Source organism: Pithys albifrons, chromosome Z, assembly GCF_047495875.1.
Source record: "Pithys albifrons albifrons isolate INPA30051 chromosome Z, PitAlb_v1, whole genome shotgun sequence".
Classification (NCBI taxonomy): Eukaryota; Metazoa; Chordata; class Aves; order Passeriformes; family Thamnophilidae; genus Pithys; species Pithys albifrons.
Window position 1 is genome coordinate 10,077,691 of NC_092497.1, and position 7,572 is coordinate 10,085,262.

Sequence of the window (7,572 nt, forward strand, 5' to 3'; positions counted from 1 at the left end):
AGGCAATAAGAGGTTCATGCTACAGCCAAGTAACAGGAGAAGTTGCTGCTTTACACAGATGTATGAAATTTGCTGTCCACGAAGACATTAAGCTGGTTGGTCAGCAAGGGTGGTTAGGAGAAAACAGGTCCAACATTACCCCAGAGGGTGGTGAACCACTGAACAGGCTGTTCAGACACATTGTGGATGTGCCATGTTCAAGTGTTCATCGCCAGGCTGGAGGGGCCCTCAGCAGCCTGGTCTAGTGGAAAGTGTCTCTGCCCATGGTGAGGGGTTGGAACGCAATGATCTGTAAGAGCCCTTTCAACCCAAGACTTTCTGTCATTTTATGGTAAGCCTGTGTTAAAATGCCCTTTGTCAAAAGTCAGGTGAGCCCTGCTGCAAACTTGGTGGACTGGGACCTTCAAGCAACTCCAGCAGAACCGAGGGCAAACCTTTTCTCTGGTCTTTGCCACATAACATGTCACTTTCTGATCACTAAGAGATATACAAGATCTCATCATGGAGCAGGTATTTGTTATTGCCACAATCCATCTGGACAAAGGTCACTGCTGTCACTGCATTATGTGATCAGGAATCTGCAGCCCAGAGCACTGACATGAGAGAACTTCTTTCCTTCTTTTCAGCTTCACAGATAAATCTCTCCCTGCCTCACTTCCTGTGGGTACCAGTTCAGCATCAGGCTGAAGAGTGAGATGGCCCAAGGCCCAGTTTCCAGCTGCCTCTGGACAGGCCCCAACTTCCCTGGCAGACACTTCAGAGGAAGAGCACCAGAGGCTGGGCAGCCATGCATCCTAAATTACTTCTTCCCCATATAATCTCTCCTGGCCAAATCACACCTGAGCTCTGGGGCAAGAGGAGGGCTTAGCCTGCCCTGCCAGAGGCCCAGTGCTGAGGAAAACTCCCTTCCAGGTGAGAGCACACAATGCAGGTGGATCCTACGCAGGCACACAAACATCCAGAGACAGGGCAGGAAGCCCACAGCCAACTCAGGGTGCTCCAGGTTGTTATCCCGGAGCAGGCAACATTTCTTGCCAGTGGCAAAGGCTACTGGTCCTACTGAAACAGTTCACTGTCACTCTAAGCCTCATACACCAAGGCCAAGCTAGAAAATCATGGGAAAATGCAGGCAGAGCTAAACTGCTTCTAATAGAGAGCATGATTACATCTGCCAGAAGCTCAGGGTGAAGTCTCAGCTGAGTTCAGGTGAAGGACATAAGAGCACAGCAGCTGGAAAACACTCCCATTCGATCCTGCTGGCATGCAGAGGGACAAGTGCAGCAAACAGCACAGACTGCAAGTTCCTAAGGGCAGAGAACACACCATCCTTGAGCTCCTGACAACTGTGTGCAGGGTTCAACAGTCTTAACAGCATTGGTTGCACACATCCAGGTTCCCTTTGCCACATTGGCAGGAGCACCCAGCAAGCCTCAGCTGTAGGAGCACCTCAACTGGGTGACACATAGGGCCAAGGGGAGGAGACCACAGAGCCCTCTGCTTCAGCCCTGGTGAGGGAAGGGAAGTTGGTGGAGGTTGAACAATGCTAACCTTGGTGTAGGGCTGAAGCAGAGAAGGCAGCTCCCAGCTGTCAGCACCTGCAGTGTGGTCTTGGGGTTGCTTGTTCCAGCTGTCTTGGTTCACCTGAAAAGATAAGTTCACAGACACAGGTTCAGCTCAGCTGGGAAATACCCTGCCCAGGCAGTAACTGCTCATTTGAGCCAAGTGAGTTAGTGGCCCATGCACAGAAGAGAGACCTCAAGCACCTTACCAGATCAAAGATTCTGCCTAACTTTTACCAGAGGCCATCCTTCCATCTGCAGCCCTGACTCCCTTCTGGGATCCAGCTATCCGCCCAGCACCCTGCATGACTCTGGGTTGGCACATATTTGGTTCTCCAGAGAGGGCTGCTAAGGTCACAGCCACCATCCCCCTTCCCTGGATTTCAGGGGGAAGTAAAGGCCTTTCTGTGTCCTTGGCTTTGTTCTTCTCCACCCACACAGCTGTAGGTTGCTCCACCACACAGGCTTTGCCAGCACCCAAGTGGGTGCGCTTGGCATATGGTTTATCTGCAAGAACAGGCACTGGCTGTGGTCCCCACAGGCCAGCCGCTAAGCCACCCCATGGGGACACAGAGCCGGGGCAGGGAGGGACAAACTCCACTGCTGGAGAGGCACCCCTCCCAATAACCCAAACAGACCAAGACAAATCCAACACCGCAGCGTTTCCCAGGCTACAGTGAAGGGGGAAAATGACAATTGCTTAATAGAAATCTCTGAGAGGCCTGCCAGCACCATTACAAAGATGTTGTTTAAGTGTCCTCCCCAGGCTCCCAACCCTATAATTACAGACCACTGGAGATCACACTCTGGGGGGGCTAGGTCCTCATGCCTAGCAGGTTCTGAAAACCAGGATGATATCAACCTCCCCAAGATCAGGTCTAACATTCCCCGGCCCCAGCTATAAAGAGCAAAAGCTGTTTAGGGGCAGTCCCTGCTCCCCAGCTTGCCCTCCCGCACAGGCAACCACTCTGCAGCACCCCTAGCAGTACAACCCAGCTCTAACCAGAGCAGAGCAGTGTGGGCAGCCAGGCTGGCAGTGCCCCAGGAACACAGCCTTCACATCCTGATGCAGGGAAGCACTGCCACAGTTACTGGGGCACCAGCCCTTAAAACAGTCCTGAAGGCATCCAGAAAGTTTGCACTTAATGCCACCTGCACCTGCATTCCAGGAGAGGTCCCACTTGGAATCTGTACCAGCTAGTCACAAGGACAATCTTTTTGGACAGCTTATAAGCAGAACAGGCCCCAGGAGGTGTAGTTTCTGTATATGTAAATATTCACATACTTATAACCCTCCACCAATTCCGTGCTCTACCAACTGACTTTCAGAGAAGGCTCGAGAGGCTCTAAGCCTGAGCAGTGACAAGAATTGCTTTGGACATGGCTGAAGTACTGCCACCCACATACTGCTGCAGCACAGGAAGCAATGGCAATGTATCTGACAGGGATGAGTTGAAAACACTCCCCAGGAAGAACGCAATTACCCCAAATGGACTGAGGCCAGGAGATCTGGATTATCACCTCAGCTCTTGCATAAAGGGCTTTGCATCTTTGCTCACTTCCAACAAGAAGAAACACAGGGTTGACATCAGCCCTGGCCTAGGACACGGATTTGTTCCTAAAAAGCACTTCCAGGTGAATCACTAACTTCCCACTTTGCAGCACACAGGACTCCTTTGAAGGTTTCCCATCCAAGTATTGTTCTTCCATCATGCTGCTTAAGCTGGGGGGTAGTCCAGGCCACAGGACAGGCGAGTATGACTGCAAACCACTGGCCAGTCCTGAAAAAGCTCTCTGAAATGCAGAGCATGTGAGCTCAGCTGCTCTTCATTCAGGATTCACAACCAGCTGAAGATGTAGATGGAAACAGGGGCAAAACATGTTAATTGGCAGCTGGGCATTCAAAGGCCAAGCCAAGGAGACTGTGAAAGACAGGGGCAAAGCCAAAGGGAGGATGAAGATTTGCAGAGACACTTTCCAGTCAAAGAAAATAATTGTTAAAGCATGCCTCAAACTTAGTGAGACCAAGTTCTCTAGAGGTTATATTCACCTGACTCACTTGCTCACAAGCAAAAGCAAAATCCAAAAATAAAGGAAGAGAGGTAGTCAGCAAACAGGCTCCTGGGAGCAGACATGCCAGGTGCTGCACATAGAAGGAAGGATCAGAAACATGGTAAGGTAGTGTTAGCAATACACAGGGACCCACACAGCCCACTGGAAGAAGAGGGTCCCTGAGAGCGATGCAAGGCAGAGAGACATCAGGCAAAACCCTCTCACAGAAGACTCTCACTAAGTAACATGCAACAATCTCACAAAGTAACCAGCAAGTAACCCTTCACAAGCCATCTGTTAACTACAAAAGTCCCCTTTCAGGATTTTTCTCATGCTGCCCTTCACATCTGTCCTGCTTCAAACCCAACTCATTAATTCCTCCAGCTACCAAAGCCTCTGATAATTTGATTACAGCTCCACTGACAATGTGCTGAGGACACCCCTTTCCTAACTACATGGCTTCACTTTCTCCTTCCACGTCTGTGAAACTTACCAACAACAGGTTTTCTTGTTCTGCATCCAGGAAGCGCCCTGGCCCTCAGGCATGGTGCATTTCCACACAGCACACAATGGTGCCAACCAAAGCTAGCAGAGGACAAACATGGGCAGGCGCAGAGCACAAAGGGCAGGTAAAGGACTTGGGAAGAGTCAAGAGTCATTGACTTTGAAGAGTCAGATCAATAACTATCCTCTTGAATCACCCTCAGAGGCAGTGAGCAAAGTCCAGCTATCTCTGGCCTCTTACTCAGCACAGCCATGCAGAAATGTGCCAGGGTAAGCAGCTGGTAGCAGACAGCAGGAAGAAAACTAGAGGCACAGATGTGCTTCTCTGTCCCCAGAGGTCCCTGAAACCCAGGGAGGGAACCTCCCTTCCTGCTCCTGCTCTGCACGCTCAGAAGACCTGAAACAGCTGAGAGAAGAGGGGCTGGGAAAGCTTAGCACCACCAGCCAAGGCAGGATGTTCAGACTGAGGGTTTCATCAGCTTTGGAATAAACAACCAGGAGTGAAATAGCAGTAAAATTAAAATTATCTGTAATTCCCTAAAGACCATTTCTGGACAGAGTAGATATGAAGAAAAGAGCATTGAGAGCTGCTCTGTTCAGCTTGCTGCAAAGACAGGGAAGCAGGAGAGCTCCTCAGCAAGATATGCCTGTAATATCAGGGTTGCCAAAGAGATGCAGAGTGACCCCATCAGCTTTCCTTCTGACAGGGCATAAGAAACCTCTCACACGGGGAACAGAAAGAAAGCAGGTGAGTGGCAGAGCTGAAACAGCCCCAACCCTACCCCAGCTACAGCTGCACCTTAGTCCACAAGCCCAGCTCCCCAGGGAGCACTACTCTACAGCTGTGGTGACAACAGGACTCTGCTGTCCCCATACATCCTGGCCAGCCCATGTTCCATGAGAAGGGACGTGTCCAGACCCTACGAGCGCCAGCAGGAATCCAGCGGAGCGTTATGGGGGCTGCGGCTGCAGGTGAGGTGAAGGCAGGTGCCGCGCGTCCCCTGCAACAGACACCGTGGCAGCTGAGTCCCTCGGATCCAACCCCTTCACGAACCTCCCAGCCCTCCCAGCTCCCACCAGTGCCCTACCCTCAGCACAGGGAGCTGCATGCTGGGACATGTAGTCCTTACCAGGGCCCGGCCGCTCACTCACGCCGAGACCCGCACGGTGGGAATTGCTGCTGCGAAACAGGGCGATGACGAGGCTTTACAGGATGACATCATTCTCCCGGTCCTCATTCTAAAGCCCAGCCCTGCCGAGAGCAACTCTTGCACTATCGCACTGAGAGTTTTCTCCTGTTTCACCTGCCAGACCTTGTTCACCTCCTCGTGTGTTACCCAGTTCGCCGAGACACTCCTTTGTGTCAGGGTTCAAGCCTGCTACGCTCTCCACAACTTCCCAGCTTCTCCTCTTTGCTAGGGTGAAAGGATTCAGGGAGAGGGCAAGTCTGTAAGCAAATCTTTGCTTGTCTGATGTTTATTAAAAGGCACTGAGTGGAAATGACTTTTGAAATACTCTAATACACAGCACAGCATTCCTCTACAATACACTTTCCCCAGCGGCTGCAAATTCCACACACCTTCCTTAAAAAAAAAAAAAAAGGAGACTGCATAAGTGTCTGCCCCTCGTACAGATGGATTATGTTCATGGGATGGGTTCTGAGCAAGTCCCCACCTCCCCAGCTCCCACCACGCAGCCTTCCCTCTGTCTTCTCTGGCACACGGCACCTTCCCAAACGTGACACCGGGACTGCCGAGCCCACGCTGCCGGCAAGGCTTTTCTATAAAATCAGCTCGAAAGGCTCGCTTGTTCGGCAGCTGCAGATTTTGGGTGGGTGACTGTCCCCGACGGGCCCTTCCGCCTGCGGCTGGCTGTCACCAGAGGGCGGCGGATGCTGTGGTTCACATCCGCCCCGCCGCCCACCCCGCAGCCCCGGCCGGGGGCCGGGATGGACCCCCGGGGCAGGTGCCGCCTCCTGTTGTCCCCGAGAGGCGCGACCCCACCGCCACGGAGGACAACCCACGCAGTCCGAGCAGGGATTGGGCTGATGCCCGGGGGAGGAAGAGGAGGAGGAGGCCCCACGGTGCGGGCAGAGCCACAGACGGGCTGTCCCATGCCCATGTCACAGCGCGGAGGACGTGGCCTTTTGGTGGGCGATTCCGGGGGCAGCGCAGCCTCCCTGAGCTGCCGGGGCTGGGAGCCAGGACGGGGGACAACCTCCAGTACAGCCCGCACCCCCACCCCGGTCCCGTCCGCCTCCCCCCAGACCCACCTCTGACAGCCACAGCCACAGGCACCCCCTGGACATCCCCCCGCCCACAGCGCTGCGATCACACTGACGCCTGCCCCCCGACCCCGCCTCGCCATCTCCTGCCACAGCCTCCCCCGGTCCCAGACCCCTCGCCGGCCCCAGCGCTCCCGGTTACAGGCCCTCATCCCGCCACGGCCCCCGCCCCGTTCACAGCCCCCCATCCTATGACACCCTCCACACCACCCCCGCCCCAGTTCACAGCCCTCCATCGCGGTCATGCCCCCCCTACTCACAGCCCCCCATCCTGGTCAGGGCCTCCACGGTAGTAGCCGGTAACGTCCCCCTCTCGGCCGCTCTTCCCCCCTCTGGGGCTCGCCCCTACGGTCTGTGTCCCCGGTTCTAACGGGCCCCCCGAACCTTCTGGAACAGAGGGAGAGCGGCGGGGACGCGGCACACGAAACCCTCGCACGCCGCAGGGGCGGCCCGTCCCTGCCAGTGCCCAGCGGTGCCCCGCGGCCCCCGGCCCAGCCCGCCGCGGCCCCACCGGACCCACCAGCGCCCCCTCCGACTCCGCCGCCGCCGCAGCCCCGACTGTCCGCGTCCCTCCGCTCCTTCCGGGTGCCGACAGCGACACGCCCCCCGCACCGCCTCCCGCGCGCTGATTGGTGCGCTGGGTGGGGCAGGGCGCGAGGCGGGGCGAGCGGCGGCGCGGCGCGGCCAATGGGCGGGCGGAAAGGCGGTGACGCGCAGCGCGTCGGCCACGCCTCCTCCACGCCCCCTCCACGTGCGGGTGTGTGATGACAGCGGGGAAGGGGCGGGGCCAGGAGAGGAGGCTTCTCATTGGACATCGGCGGCGGGAGGGCGGGGCCTGGCTCGGCCCTGGGCGGGGCTGCGCCCTCGGCCTTGCGGGGGGACTCTCCACCCGGCCCGGTTCGGCCCGGCCCGGCCCACGGGCACGGCGTGTCCCGGACCCACGGACACCTCTCGGCCCCACGGGCACGGCGTGTCCCGGACCCACGGACACCTCTCGGCCCCACGGGCACGGCGTGTCCCGGACCCACGGACACCCCACGGGCACACCCCCGGGACTCACGGACATGGCTTATCCCGGACCCATGGACACCCCCAGCCCCACGGGAACCCGCCGGCTCCACGGGCCATGGTGTGTCCCACCCCTCGAGCACCTCCCCACCCTCATGGGCACAG

General features: G+C 56.5%; 1 protein-coding gene across 7 annotated transcripts in view; it reads right to left on the minus strand.

The window, feature by feature from the left end:
- Positions 1-6,985, minus strand: part of ATOSB (atos homolog B) — a 38,530-nt gene extending 31,545 nt beyond the window's left edge. For 3 of the 7 annotated variants that reach the window (XM_071581038.1, XM_071581044.1, XM_071581043.1), the window contains exons 1-2: positions 6,920-6,985; positions 1,549-1,641 (exon numbers count right to left, since the gene is read on the minus strand). The gene's annotated coding sequence lies outside the window, so the exon portion shown is untranslated. The other 4 variants (XM_071581040.1, XM_071581039.1, XM_071581041.1 and 1 more) reach the window with 4 other exon arrangements.
- Between the last annotated feature and the right edge of the window lie 587 nt (positions 6,986-7,572).